The sequence below is a fragment of the Vicia villosa genome, linkage group LG3 (genome assembly GCF_029867415.1).
Source record: "Vicia villosa cultivar HV-30 ecotype Madison, WI linkage group LG3, Vvil1.0, whole genome shotgun sequence".
Lineage (NCBI taxonomy): Eukaryota > Viridiplantae > Streptophyta > Magnoliopsida > Fabales > Fabaceae > Vicia > Vicia villosa.
The window spans coordinates 102073482-102089886 of NC_081182.1; the positions used below are offsets into that span (position 1 = coordinate 102073482).

Consider the following 16405-nt stretch of genomic DNA (forward strand, 5'->3'; position numbering starts at 1 on the left):
TTCCTTTGACTTCGCAGAGTGGAGTTGATAATTCGTTTACATCATAGATGTAAACAGTGTCCAGGATAGCGTTAACAGTTTTGTCATGCTTTGGCATAGGTGCAGTGATGACATTTGGAGTTTCTGGAGGATCGAACTCAATTTCACCAGCATCTATCATATCTTGTATTTTATTTTTCAGGGCCCAGCAGTGATCTGCGTCATGTCCTGGACAGTTTGAGTGATAGGCACATGTCGCATCAGGGCGATAATTTGGAGAGGAAGTGTTGACATTCTTTGGAGGACCTCTTAAGGTGATAAGATCTGCTTTTAGCAAGTGCTGCAATGCCTGAGAGATTGGCATGTTGATTTTGGTAAAATTTCTCCTTGGTGCATCTGGTCGATGCGTATATTTTGGGTGTTGATCTTTTTGAGGTGCAGATGTGGAGATCAGAACTGCCCCTACAGATTGATGCTGTTCATTTTTGCGACTTTTCTGAATTTGAGTTGCATTGACCTCATTTCTCCCACTGATGGGCCTTTTTGTAGTACCAGAGGTGGAACCTATTTGAATTTTTCCATTTTGAATGCCACTTTCGACACGTTCTCCGGTCAGTATCAGGTCAGTGAAACCTGATGATGAGCTTCCCAGCAAATGGCTATAGAAAGGGCCAGTTAAAGTGCCCATGAACATGTCAACTAGTTCGCGATCAGATAAGGGTGGTTGAACCCTTCCAGCCATATCTCTCCATTTTTGTGCATATCCTTTGAAACTTTCTTTTGGTCCCATAGACATGCCCCTTAGTTGAGTACGGGTTGGCGCAAGATCAGCATTGTATTGGTACTGTTTGTAAAAAGCAGCAGCTAATTCTTCCCAAGTATGAACCTTGGTATTTTCTAGCTGGTAGTACCACTCGAGTTGTGTACCCAACAGACTTTCTTGGAAGAAGTGAATCCACAACTTGTTATCTGTTGTATGAGGTTGTATCTTCCTCACATAGGATCTCAGATGTAGTTTCGGGCAAGAAACTCCATCATATTTTGCAAAGACAGGAACTTTGAATTTTGGAGGGATAACAACATCCGAGATGAGCCCCAGATCATTGAAATCTAAGCCAGGTATTTTTTGTATCTCCATAGCTTTCATACGATCTTCCAGCTGTTGGTATTTTTCATCATCAGGTTCGTCCCCAGAGTGATCATCTCCTTCATTTGAAGAGAGAGAGGGTTTAGCAGAACCCTGGTTGCTTTGATTGTCTTCTGGCTCATCATCACCGACTGTTTCAGGGATCGGCGGCTTTGTGAACTTTTTGACTGGAATTTTGATCTTCCTTCTTAGGTGGCTCACACCTGCAGATCCTTTAGGCTTCTTTTTCTTCTTGATTATCAGGGCTTTCAGTTCTTGCTGCCCCTTTGCCAGTTCCAGAATTGCCACTTGAACTTGGGCATTCTGTGCTTCGAGATTCTTGATACTTGCCTCGGATTCCATCTCTTCTGACTGAAATAAACAGCGAGGAGATGAGAAATCCGTCATGAGAACCTGTTATGAAATGTGTATGACTGGATGCCATGTGTATGCAATGTATGAAATGCAAATGCAATGTATATGAATGCAATGTATGAAATGTATATGCAATGCATGAAGTGAAATGTGTGTGCAATGTTTCAAGGATCTTAGAGTTTAGATTTGTTAAAGAAGAAACAAACGTTAGTTAATCAACTTATTTCTTTCTTCTTTTCTTCTCTTTTTTTTTTTGCTTCTTTTTTCTTTGCCTCATTTGGGCTTACAAGACAGAAATAAAATGGAATGATCCTTCAGGTCTCCCGTGGACGCTTTCTCTTTGCCCCCAGGAATGTGTTGATCTGCTGTTCTTCTTGAAGCTGTCCGGTGAGCTCCAATATCCTTCTCTCATAGTCCTGACAGTATGATTTGAAGGTGTCTCTTTCCTCTTTGAGTTGAACCCAAGATTGTTGCAACTCTTCTAAGTCAGTTGGCATGTCTGGGTGTAGAATAACTTGAGGTTCATATCCTTCGACCTCTGGTTCAATAGTCACAGGTAGAACAGCAGGATATGGCATAAGGAGTTTCTGAGCATGAGTACGGACCCATCTGAGGTAGGGTTCCATAGGAATAGAGTTCCATTGCCCCAGAGTTTTGCTTTCTATTCTATAGACACTGCCCCATGCATGTATGAACCTTCGTCGGTGTCTATGAGAATCATTCTCGTAATCAAACACAATGCCATGGATAATCATGTCATGAGGACCGTTACTCCTTGCATATCCGAATTGGCGTAGAGCTAAAGAGGGATTGTAAGTGATGCCTCCTTTGATGCCAAGGAGTGGCACATTAGGGTACTCTCCACAATGATCAATGATAGTAATGTCTTTTTGAAAGAAGTTGTTCCACCGGATATCTGAATGAGACAAAGACATAATCCTGTGAGACCAATGCATTCTTTGTTCATTTCTCAACACTGATCGGGGAAGATGAAATGTAAACCACCTAGCCAGTAGTGGTATACAGCACATGAGAGTTCCTCGTTTCTTCATGGTACGAGTGTGTAGAGAATGTAGAATGTCTCCCAGCAATGTTGGTACCGGGTTACGGATTAGGAAAAGGTTGATGATGTGTACACTTATGAACTGGTCGGGATTTGGGAATAAAACCAATCCATAGATCAAAAGTGCCATAACTTCCTCAAAAGCTGGATAACTTTTGTTTTCTAGCAGTAGTCGAGCCTTTTCCAATAAGAACTTGGCAAGCAAACCCTCAACTCCACTTTTTGTTTCCCAATTGGATTTGATTTCTGATTTCCGCAGATGTAAAGCAGCAGCAATGACTTCAGGCTTTGGAATCCTTTCTAAACCAGTGAAAGGTAATTGATTTCGAACGGGCAATCCCATTGGTTCAGAGAATTCCTCCAAAGTGGGTACCAACTGGTAATCAGGAAAGGTAAAGCAATGATGTTCAGGGTCAAAGAACTGGAACAGGACCCGTATCATGTCTTCTTCAAATTTTGAGGTAACCAAATGGAGTAGGTGACCATGCTTTTCAGTGAATTGAACATTCCTGGGGAATTCTGACACCAAGTCTTTTAGTTCAGATGGTATCGTTGAGATGTTGATTCGGATGTAATCTTTGGTGGCGGGAGCCATTACCTGCAAAAAAAACAAAGGTAAACTCTTTGATCCTTGAAGTGTTTGGTGCAAAAAAATGATATGCTTATGATGCAAACATGTGGCACACAAAAACAAATCAAACAATAGCCTTAGGTTTAAAGGCTTGCATGGAGCTGATAGATGATACCCTCCCCACTGAAGTTGTGTTGGTTAAAACCTGTCCTAGAATAGCATTCGGGTTCTATGATCCTTGGAAGTAACATCTCAATACGGCGCTCGAGCGGCCGATCAAAATATTCCTCGAGGATAACTAACTTCGATCAATTTCAAAGCTAGCCACTTAATAGGCCACAAGTCAAGTTCAACTAAAAAGGTTCTAAGACAAATTAGTGTTTAATGACATTTCGGAAGCCTAATATACTCCTTGATCGTTTTCAAGGGACATCAGTATAAACCAAAGTGTCGCACTAACGATGACTACCAGCTCAACCGTATCGGTACATGCCGTACAGTTTCCTTGGTCTAATGTCATATACTTAAGGTATCTCGAGATTCGGGTTAGAATCTTTCACACAAGAAAAATACCCAAGCAAACCTTTGAAAGATAAAGCAATCAAGTCAATCAATTGAAAACATCGACCTATTCTCTTAAGGTAACCCCTTTTGAAAACATTTTGTTTTTGAAAGTATCATTTCCCCAGCAGAGTCGCCAGTTCTGTGGACCTCCGATTTTTTTTTAATACCGGGCCATACCTCTGATCTGTAGAGATACGTGAACTGACTCTTTTTTATGTCGCTTAATGCTTTCGCATTTCTGAAAATATCACAGATTCGCCACCGACCTTTTATTTTATCCAATTAAGGAAAGGTTTATAAAAGACACAGAAAAAAGACCTTTAAGAAATTCTGGGTAAGGGGGTAGGTTATACAAAGGGAAGGTGTTAGCACCCTTTGTATCCATGGTTATCCATGGGCTCTTAAGTTTTCTTAGCTCAATTGTTGATTGATCATTTTTGATTGCTATGAAATTGCTCATATGTGGCTCCCCAAATACTTTGTGAATTGAATTTTGTAATGATCCGTGTGTGGATGTATACAAAATGCTTGTTTATCTTTCGAAAGATGTTTTGAAAAGAACGTTAACTTTGTAATAATCCGTGTTTGGATGTATACAAAGTATTGTCTTTTTGGAAAGTTTTGAAAGAAACAGCAGTGTATGAGAATTTTGTTTGTTTTGATTTGAGCAAGCAAACTAGGAGGTCTACCCTGAGTTATAAGGTCTTTATCCTATTTCCTTTAAAAATCTATCCTTTCAACGGATATAAAAGCAAGGTTCGATTTTGTACTTGAAACAGTGTAATTTTGACTTTGATTTTGAAAAGAATGAGAAAGGATTACCTGAAGAGGTGCAAGTGTGATTATGATTGGATTCAGATATTTATCTTTGAAGTTAGTGATCTAACGGTTCAGTTTTATCTTTGACATACACGCAGTTTATATTTGCGGGAAATTAAAGTGCGGAAATGTAAAGTGCGGAAAGTAAATCTACGCTATTACATCGATTGTGCGGGAAATGTAAACTAGCCTATTTACATGAATTTGACATCCTATACATTTATCTAGGAATTTTAAATTGCAAGAAAAATAAAAGGCATGTTTTTGGGTTTTTTAGGATTTATTTTAATTATAATTAATACTTGATTAATTAAATTAAAATGAAGAAAAAGATGAAAATAGGTTTAAACCTAGAAAATAAGTTTAAAATATGTACAAAAGATTTGTCAATTAATTTTAGAACAAAACTAATTTTTTGGAATTTTTGAAATTGATTGGATTTTTTAAGTTAATTAATACATAATTATATAAATAATTACACAAATAATTAAAACTTAATGAGAAAAATAATCCTAAATATGTACAAAATTAGTTTATAATATATAAACAATATTTAACACAAAGAACAATTTTTTTTATGATTTTTTGACTGGTTAGAATAATTAATAAGCAAACATATAAGTACATACTAATTAATTATGTAAAATATTGAAATTTTGAAGAAAAATAAAATATTTTTTATTTCAGAAAATAATATATTATTTTAGAAGTTTAAAATATTTTTTGTGGAATTTTTTTGGATTTTAAAACTATTTTTTGATTATTTTTGCAATAAAAATAAAATAAAATAGAAAATTAAAAAGGATACTAATCTGGTGTGGAAATTAGTGAAGCCCATGGTATAGGCTGCGTGTTGTGATGCGTTGGATTCATTTTTTAATGAAGATCTATGGCCCAGATTGAAGAGAACATGACATAATGATAAGACTGCATGCACTGAATTCAAAATGAATTCAAACTCTTGATGGGGTCCACACGCGCCAAAACTGGCCAATGGAGAAGCAAGATTTGTCCACGCGTGCAGTCAAACGTTCAACTACACTGTTCATCATCTTCTCCAAGTTACCTGCGGATTTAGCTGCGGACTTACCTGCGATTTTACCTGCGGATTCCACCTTCGAATTTCTGGATTTTTGAAACCTACAAAAATGCATGAAAATAAAAACCACAATGGCCCAGATCTACTAAAGATGACCTCCTGAGTCCAATGGTGAGGTTAGTTTTCTCATTTGATCACGCTAAGTATGAAAACGAAAAGGTTGAAGCTTTAAGCTTCAACCATGGCACCCCACGATTCTGGGCTTTAAACTCACATGTTAGACGTTAGATCTACCCCATATGATCTCAAAGGGATGGCAAAGGCATTAGATTTTGTTTAAATAAGCTTATCGTATAGATATCAAAAGTTGATAATATGCACGAATATGTTATTCTTTAAACACGAGTTCTATGAGTATATAGCCATGATTATTGCTTCTAACTTACTATATTAAGTGCCAGGAGATGATTAGAGCAATTGGTTTGTATTGATAGTGATTGAAATATATAATTCGAAAATTACAAAGTTTGGAGAATTTTGAGAATTTTTAGAGGTTTCTTGGCTATGCTCTTGCTATATTTCGTGTCTCTTTTTGGCTCCCTTTGTTGCTGAAGTATGATAGCTCATTTATAGCCCAAAGTTGCTTGGAACTCAAGCTAAGAAGCTTTGTTGCCTTTGTTGAAAGTTTGGTTCTTTAATATTAAAAAACCTTGAATTTTTGACCAACTTTGACTCCATTCAATGCTCTTGCCTTGGACACCAATCTTCTGCAGAAAATTGAAGACTTTGGAGGTGAGTCATGCTTAGAGATCAAGCTACTAATTATCCTTGCAATTTTCCTTTAATTTTAATCTTAAAATAAGATAAAATTATGTCAAAAAATGGATAATATAGAAGTGGGATTTGTCTTGGTCGTGGGAGGCCCATAGTAACATGGCAAAGATGTTTGGACCATAAAAACTTGGCATCTTTTGGAAAAAAAACATTTTTGAGCAATGTTGATTTTATGCATTTTCCCAAAATTTAGCCAACTTCAACAAGGTGTAAATCCTTCAATTTTTGTCATATGAAGGAGATCTTGCACTTTTTGGAAACCTCAAAGAGTCCTCTAACCAATGTCTTTGGTCTCATATCAAAATGATTTTTGGTTCTCCTTGTGTGTCCTTTTGAAAAAAGTGTCTTTTTGTTGATTTTGAAAATGACCTGTAATGTCTTTGGCCATAGTTTTTAAATGGTGAATCCAATGACCATGGGATCAATGGCATTTGAAAGATAATTGAATTTCCTTCCCAATGAGCTTTGGTTGGCATTTTTTGGATGAAGGATGAGAGAGTTATGATCAGTCAAAGTTGAGTTGACTTTTCAGGCAAAAACCCTAATTTTGAATCTTAGGGTTTTGTTGATTTTTGATCTTTCCTTGATGAATTGTGATCATCCAATGATCAAATGTTGAATCCTTTGACAAAATATGGACTTTGACAAAAAATTTCATTTTTGACTGTCAGTTGACTTTTCTGGTCAAACGGGTCGTCTGTTGACTGTTTGAGCTGCTGACGGTGCGTCTGAGTGAATTGAAGTTTGAAAATTTGTATGATGGTACTTTGAGATGTATGGATGTATGAAATCCGTTTGAGCTCTCAAAAACTTGTTGCTCCTGTAAAAACAAGAAAAACCCTGATTAGGGACTGTTTGTGTAGGAGACAGTTAAGCGTACCTGATTTTTGTGCAGTGTTGAGTCTCTGCTAATCATGTGATATTCAGAAGACTTCTTTGAACAAAAATCTTGGAATTTTGAATTGTGAAAGATTGATTTGATTGATGGTACAAAACACTGAGAATTGTACTGCCAGCAGTTTGGCTGTCAACTGACTGTTCAGGTATTGATGTAGCAGTTAGAGTGAAAAATCAACAGTCAAAGTTAATTTTCTTTTTTGTTGTTTTTTGTTTTTGTTTTATGTTTTTGTTTTATGTGAAAAATGAAAGTTTATTTACATGACTTGTTAGAAAAACACAGACATAATAAATAACTAATATTTACCGTATGCGGGCAAACTTACCGATAATATCCCTGAAAATCATTTAATGCACAGAAATAGAAATATTTGACTGGCAGAAAACACACAAAATATTATCTTAGTAATTAAGCAATATTATGACAAATAGTACAACATTTAATACTGACAGTACAAATATTACATACTACATTGAACAGTACGACGAATAAACGGTACATTTAAGAGATAAGAAATACGGCAAATTTTAAGAATGAGGATTTGATTTTTGAAAAAGAGATTTGAAAAGATTTTTGAAAATAATGGAATATAGTACAAAAATTAGTGGGAAACAAAAGATAATAATAATCTACTTGTTACCAGTACAGTCTGAGTTTCCTGATTCTGCGCCTGCAAAAAGATTTAACTCTGTACCAATTGTGTCAGTACTATTTATCTGTAAATAAATAGCATGTGTGAAGTAATAAACAGTATTTGGCGTTTGCGTAAGAATAAATTCAACTGCAAGCCAAATTACTGTATAAGAAAAATTCTAAAAACTAAGTATTTCATATGTCAGGATATTTGTTGAAATAAAAATCCATGATTATATGAGACCCTTAATTTTCAGATTGGAATTTTCTTGAAAAATATGTGGGCAAATTTTGGGGTATAACAGGCATCACAAGGTTTTTTCTTTCCTTCGAGGAAATCCCACGGGAATATTACAGTTACTTGCTGAAGCTTGTTAAGTGGAGGCATCCAAAAAGAAAAAAAGAAATGATACAAACATCCGCCACCTGGAGCGCAAATTTTCTGGTACTTTGGTATTTAATCTTCTTCTATCTCGAATGTTCGAAAGGCTAACGCCAATCTCACCTTCAGGTTTAAGACGATTAAATAGGGGCAGCTGTTGCACCCCAAAATTTGCCCACATATTTATTTTTAACTGGCTCAGGTTTTGCATTCATGTACATACTTCATTAGGTCATCTAACACTCATGCATTCATTTTTAATCAATAAATTTGGCACAGGATCAAAGATCTTGAAAAGATTAGAGTTGCATAATGGTTTCAGATTTCTACAACAAATGCAGTCTAATTCTTTTGATTCATCTGCTTCCTTCTGTGAATAATAAAGTGTGGAAATAGGGTGTGAAGTGTGGTTATCAAGGACTCATTCCTCATCTAAAACAACAAAGTGCTTGGCACTTAATCAGAGTATTTCCATGCATTCCTTGACCTAGGGTTTATTTCCCTATTTGGATTTTTGTCAGCGTTGGGTTTGTTATTCGAGTGTCAAAGAGAAATTGATTTGGTTGGTTAGAATTCAAGAAGCTGTACAAAAGTCTACATATAAAAAGTGTCCAAAGTCTTTTGTTTTGACAATTATCTTGGTGCATTCACACCATGATCTTGAGATTCTATGCAAGACATCTACAAAGAAAATGAAGACTTCAAATTCAAGTTAGAAGGAGAATTCTCTTCAAAGGTTCGAAGTGTTCCATTCAAACAATTTCCTTTCAAGAACTCTACAATTTATCAAAATACAATGTCCATCACTTTCCAAACATTCGTTCAAAAATCCATATTCCTGTCACACAATTCATATTACATTCATTCAAATAAGATTACAAAAATCCAATTACAAAGAAAAATTACACCGAAAAATACAACACTTTCTAAAACCTATCCTTCTCTTTCTCCATTTCTTCAAAGCTGTATCATTTGTGCCATGTTGATAGGCGTTTCGTATTGTTCGAGCAATGGTGCATTTCACTTTGATAGACCTTGCTCCAAACTTGATGCCAACCTGCATAAAGCCAAGCAAATATCAGTCCAAACTTCTTTCAATCATCCTGTAAAACCAAAACAACCATATGCATCAAACCCACCTGTTGACAATAGTAATATCCAATTTCTAACATTCACTCATATTCATTCATTTCACACAAAATCCACTAGTCAGCATCATATTTTCATATACATTCAGCTATACTATACCAATTCCATGCCAATACTAACCTACTGATGCAAAGTTAACAAGTCCTAATAGAAAAATCTTCAGCTTACAACCTACAAGTCATACAACACAGTCCAGAACAGAGCATAAGTAGAGCATAAACACTGAGTGAAGAATTTGAGGCGTTCTAGTTCAGAGATAGCCATGAATATACCTGCATAATGCTCTCCCGGCTCTCGAGAACACATATCGGGTTTACTCATTAATGTGGAGTCAGGATCAGAGAAAAGCTGCTGCAAGACCCGGGACAAAACGGAATCAGTTGAGATAAATCCATAACACAAGTCAACTCGGTTCAGAATCGCGGCAGGTGTAATTCATCAAGTTTTCCTTCTGAATTCGACCATCCTAACTCCCTTCACATAACAGCCCTGCAACAATTTCATACACATTCATTTCAAATCACACACGCCACATGCTGTCAATTCAAAACATCCATATTCAAATTAACCACAACATTTTTTTTCGTACTAACAGTTCAGTGCAATATCAATAGCAATGCAAAGCCAGTTTACCATTTTTAAAACAAAACCATCACAAATTTCTCAAAGTAACTAACAGTTTCTCAAACTTCTAACCAACCTAAACTTCTATAACTAATTCCTAACTGTCAAAACAGAACTGGTAGCCAACTTCAATTCTCATTCAACTAACAAAACCAACTTCTAACTAACCTACAACCATCAGCTAACAGAAATAACAAACTGAAAAACAGAGCTAACTAACTTCTATAACTGCCCAATCTCAGCCCTCCATCCTTATAACTGAATCAATCTAATCCTATGGTTGAAGATCTCTCATCCTTAACTGATCTCTCATCAACTCAATCTCTATATAATAGAATCTCCCTCCACAATTCAACTCTCTACGCCACTTTCTCCATTCTCACTTCACTCATCTTAACCATTTTCATACATTCATTCCATCTTCATCTTCTCACTCTCACTCGTTGCAAATTCTTCTCCTTTCTCACTCACCCTCACCATCACTATACGCTCACCTCCATTGTTGAGCAGAGATTCAACCTCTGAAGCTCTGCTACAACAGAGCTTAGCCTTCATCCTTCATCACTCGATCCTCAAATTCCTCTGCAACAGTCACAGTCTTCAACAACACTCTCTCATCTCTCTCAATGCAACAACTCACGGACACTCAAAAAATAAGTAGAGTAGAAGACAAAGAAAATTGAAGAAGAAGAAGTGAAGCGAGGGGAATGAACAATAAAGGAATTCGAAGCCATTACCTGATTGGAGTTGCCTCTGGTACTTTCTTTTCCCTTTGAGCACCGCCAAGAATCGCCGCCACCGGTAAGCTTCCTTCACCTTCATGTTTGCGCATTATTGTTCATTTTTTGATGCTATGATGTGCATTTCTCCGTGGTGGATAAGAATCCTAAGGCCTCGAGGTTGATTTCGCGTCCGCTGCCGTTTAATATCGTTTTTACTAGAGTTAGGGTTCTGTTGTGGTTTGAATTAGAGAGATTTGAGAGGGGATTCGAAGAAACGAGGACCGGTTAGGGATAGAGGAGGACGAGAAGCTTCGGGAGATAGCGTTAATTTCGTGGTTGAAATCATCGCCGCCGTTGCCACCGCCTCAGGGCGATTTCCGGCGAGAAGAAAGATGCGAGAGCGAGAGAGAGTATAAGAAGTTGAAGAGTCGCATAACTAATCCTATTTTCCCTTTTTCTTTTATTCATGTAATTCTTTTTTTAATTTCAATTAATAAAATCTGGTGACAGTAATTGGATCAAGACAATGCGTTGGGCCAACATTTTTGAATTCCCCCCCCCCCCACAGGCCCATGTATCATCTTTTTAGCATGCACACAAAAAAGCAAAAGAGAGACTCTGTTGGGCTTAGCCACATGGGCCCTGCGCCCAGATTACTTGCTACACTCCATAACCCAGCATAAACCCCCTGACTCCATTGTTTTTCTTGTTAATTTAGGATTTTTGACATAGTTTTGTTCTAATTTCTTTTAGATTGATAAAAAGCATGTAAAGATCATAATTTTCTCATTAGATTTTTAGGTAATAATGACATTTAGAATCATAATTTTTGTTTGATTTTTAGGTAATAAAAAATGACATAGAAAACAATAAATTGTTAGTTTTAGGGTTAATAGATTTTTAATATAATTAGGCTTGAATTAGAATTCCCTTAACACTAAAAAACCCATAAAAATAGTAGTATTTTTAGGTTAACTTTGTGCTAATGCTTGAATTGTTTTTGTATCACTTTCATGCTATTTTTGTATAATTGTTGTGTGATGTTGTTACTTGTTTTTGGCCATAATTTTGGCCCATTTATTTTAGTATCATTGATATGCTCCTTTTAGAATTTAGTCACCATGTTAACATTAGACTTATTAGACTTAGATTAGAATAACTTAGATTAGAGAATAGGTTAGTTCCCTTTTGTTCATTCTTTTTCCTTTTTCAACATTAAAACATTAATAAATAAAGATGCGAATCACATCAAGAAAGTGATAGAGAAATGAGTGGGATTCATTCCCTAATCTGTTTCTCAATCACTTAGTGGCATAGAAATGAGTGGGATTCATTCCCTAATCTGTTTCTCAAACATTAATTAATGGGATAGAAATGAGTGGGATTCATTCCCTAATCTGTTTTTTGAACATTATATAATGGGATAGAAGTGAGTGGGATTCATTCCCTAATCTGCTTCTTGATCATTATACATTTTATGTGATTCTAATCGCAAATAAATTCCCCTTAAAAAATACCCAACCAAAAACATTTAAAACACTTAATAAAGGCTCGAATTAAAACAAAGTGACGAAGTGGTGCGAAACCTTGTATTGGGTTTTGTTCATCATGTAGTTACATAAAAAACACAAACCCAAGTTCATTCTTTTGCCTTGTTAGGCGCTTAAGAGCATGTTGAGTCCATTCCAAACTAGGCGTATAAGTCTCCAAAGGTCGAGCATCGTGGATTGTGACCTTAACCTCTGTTCAACTAAAAAACACAAAACAAATGGAAACTATGGAGCCGAACTACGGTCGTTCTGATTCCTGAAAAGGATACGTAGGCATTGGGTCGCGGGGCCTAAGCGAACACACTTGTAAATAATTCCTTCTTTTCCCCGTATTTCTTTTGCATGCATTCGCATTTAGGTTTAGACATAGATACACCCTTTAGATAGAAACAAACATAGGTGGATACCATCGAGTACGATGGGCGTGAGGGGTGCTAGCACCTTCCCCTTGCGTAACCGACTCCCGTGCCCTATTCTCTGGTCGAAAGACCTTGCCCTTGTTTCGAGTTAGGTTTTCTGATATTCCTTTCCCGCGATGGGATGAATATATTAGTGGCGACTCTGATTCCATTTTTCGCGGTAGCGACATACACGTGCCATGCTCCTTCGCTTCAGTGGCCATCAGATCATGCCAGTCCCTCAATCCAATGCCCCAGACACGCTAGTCCATGATATGGACTTACCAGCTAGCCACACATGATCTAGATTTAATATATTTTTTACATTTTTCTATTTTATTTATTTTTCTTTGCAAAATTAATTTAAAATAGTTTTAAAAAATCAAAAAAATATACAAAAAATATTTTTAAGTTGATAGAATATTGTTTTAATTTTTGACACAAAAATATTTTATTTTTCTTAATAAAAAAAATATTTTGTTTAATTAATCAATATATATTCAAATATTTCATTTTAAATATTTCTAAACCATCAAAAAATCAGAAAAAAATATTTTCTTTTTATTAAATTAAGTTTATATATTATAAGCTAATTTTGTACATATTTAGAATATTTTTCTCTTTAAGTTTAATATATGTGTATAATTATTTGCATAATTATATGTTAATTAACTTAATAATTTCAAAAACAATTTCAAACATCCCAAAAAAATTAGTTTTGTTTTAAAATTAATTAACAAACATTTTGAACATATTTTAGACTTAATTTTTAGGTTTAAATTTTATTTCTCATTTTTCTCATTTAATTAAATTAATCATGCATTAATTCTAATTAAAATCAACCATAGAAAAAATCAAAAATATTCTCCCTTTATCTTATTGCAATTTAAATTCATAGATAAGTGTATAGGTTGTCAAATTCATGTAAATAGCGTAGTTTACATTTCCCGCACAATCGATGTAATAGCGTAGATTTACTTTCCGAATTTTACATTCCCGCACTTTAAATTTTGTACATATAAAACTGCGTGTATGTCAAAGATAAAAACTGAAGCGTTAGATCACTAAATTCAAAAGATAAAAATATCTAAACCAGAACACGATCACACTTGCACCTCTTAGGGTAATCCCTCTGTTACTCTTTTCAAAAATCAATTCTACTGTTTCAAATGCAAATCTAAACTTTTGTTTACATCCGGTCAAAGGAGAATTTTCTAAAAGAAATAGGAAAGGACCTTATAAACTTAGGGTAGATCTCCTAATTGCTTGCTCAAATCAAATCAAAACAACAAATGTCTCATATATAATTGTTTTTTTCAAAACAAAACTTTCAAAAAAAGACAACATTTTGTATATATCCAAACAAGGATCATTACGAAATTAAAGATCTTTTTTTTAAAACATCTTTTCGAAAGATAAAACACTTTGTATACATCCGCACAAGGATCATTACAAAGTTAATTTACAAAGGTATTTTAAAACCACATACAAGCATTTCAAGGCAAGACAAATGATTCAAACAAGTGAGCTGAGCAATTAAGAGCCCATGGATAACCATGGATACAAAGGGGTGCTAATACCTTCCCTTTGTATAACCTACCCCCGAACCCAAAATCTCTTAAAGGTCTTTTTCTGTTTCTTTTATAAACCTTTCCTTAATTGGATAAAATAAAAGTCGGTGGCGACTCTGATTTTCAAAACTCAAAAACAAAAGAAGAGTCAGTTCGTATCTCACGCGAGATATAAAAAACCGAAGGCGACAGAACTGGCGACTCTGCTGGGGATTTCAAAAACAAACTGTTTTCAAAAGGGGTTATCTTAGAGTGTAGATCACTTCGATGTTTTCAATTGCTTGTCTTGATTGTTCTATTTTTTCAAAGGTTTGTTTGGGTATTTACTTGTGTGAAAGATTCTAACCCGAATCTCAAGATACCTTAAGTATGTGACAATAGACCAAGGAAACTGTACGGCATGTACCGATATGGTTGATCTGGTGGTCACCGTTAGTGCGACACTTTGGTTTATACTGATATCCCTTGAAAACGATCAAGGAGTATGTTAGGCTTCCGAAATGTCATTAAACACTAATTTGTCTTAGAACCTTTAGTTGAACTTGACTTGTGGCCTATTAAGTGACTAGCTTTGAAATTGATCGAAGTTAGTTATCCTCGAGGAATGTTTTGATCGGTCGTCCGAGTGCCATATTAAGATGTTGTCTCTAAGGATCATAGAACCCGAATACTATTTTAAGACAGGTTTTAACCAACTCAACTTCAGTGGGGAGGGTATCACCCATTAACCTCATGCAAGCCTTTAAACCTAAGGCTATTGTTTGATTTGTTTGTGTTTGCCACATGTTTGACATCATGACATCATAAGCATCATAAACATATCATTTTCTCACTAATCATTTCAAGGATCGAAGAGTTTACCTTTGTTCTGTTGTTACAGGTAATGGCTCCCGCTACCAGAGATTATGTCCGGATCAACATTTCAACAGTACCATCTGAACTTAAGGACTTAATATCATAATTTCCCAGAAATGCTCAATTCACTGAAAAGCACGGTCACCTACTCCATTTGGTTACCTCAAAATTTGAAGAAGACATGATACGGGTCCTGTTCCAGTTCTTTGATCCCGAACATCATTGTTTTACATTCCCTGATTACCAGTTAGTACCCACTTTGGAAGAGTTCTCTGAACTGATTGGGTTACCTGTTTGAGATCAATTACCTTTCACTGGTTTAGAAAAGATTCCAAAGCCTGAAATCATTGTTGCTGCCTTACATTTGCGAAAGTCAGAAATCGAGTCCAATTGGGAAACAAAGAGTGGAGTCAAGGGTTTGCTTGCTAAGTTCTTAATGGAAAAGGCTCGATTACTACTAAAAAACAAAAGTTACCTAGCTTTGGAAGAAGTTGTGGCTCTTTTGATTTATGGGTTGGTTTTATTCCCTAATCCCGACCAGTTCATAAGTGTACACATTATCAACATTTTCTTAACCCGCAACCCGGTACCTACCTTGCTGGGAGACATTCTACATTCCCTACACACTCGTACCATGAAGAAACGAGGAACTCTTATGTGCTGTGTACCACTACTGGCTAGATGGTTTACATTACACCTTCCCCGATCAGTGTTGAGAAACGAACAAAGGATGCAATGGTCTCGCAGGATTATGTCTTTGTCTCATTCAGATATCCGGTGGAACAACTTCTTTCAAAGAGACATTACTATCATTGACCATTGTGGAGAGTACCCTAATGTGCCACTCCTTGGCATCAAGGGAGGCATCACTTACAACCCCTCTTTAACTTTGCGCCAATTTGGATATGCACGAAGAAACGGCCCTCATGACATGATTATCCGTGGCATTGTGTTCGACTACGAAGATGATTCCCAAAGACATCGACGAAGGTTTATACATGCTTGGAGCAGTGTCTACAAAGTAGAAAGCAAAACTTTAGGACAATGGAACTCTATTCCTATGGAGCCTTACCTCAAATGGGTGCGTGCTCATGCTCAGAAGTTCATCATGCCATATCCCGCTATTCTACCTGTGACCATTGAGCCAGAAGTCGAAGGGGACGAACCTCGAGTTGTTCTACATCCGGACATGCCGACTGACCTAGAAGAGCTGCAGAAATCTTGGGTTCAACTAAGAGAAGAAAGAGACACCT

At 36.1% G+C, this 16405-nt stretch overlaps 1 long non-coding RNA gene across 1 annotated transcript; it reads right to left on the reverse strand.

The window, feature by feature from the left end:
• Positions 1 to 9090: 9090 nt before the first annotated feature.
• On the reverse strand, positions 9091 to 10217 carry LOC131656442 (uncharacterized). The gene is made up of 2 exons (XR_009300105.1): positions 9705 to 10217; positions 9091 to 9340 (listed from the first exon to the last, which is right to left on the reverse strand). It is a non-coding gene; the product is annotated as an uncharacterized LOC131656442 (long non-coding RNA).
• Between the last annotated feature and the right edge of the window lie 6188 nt (positions 10218 to 16405).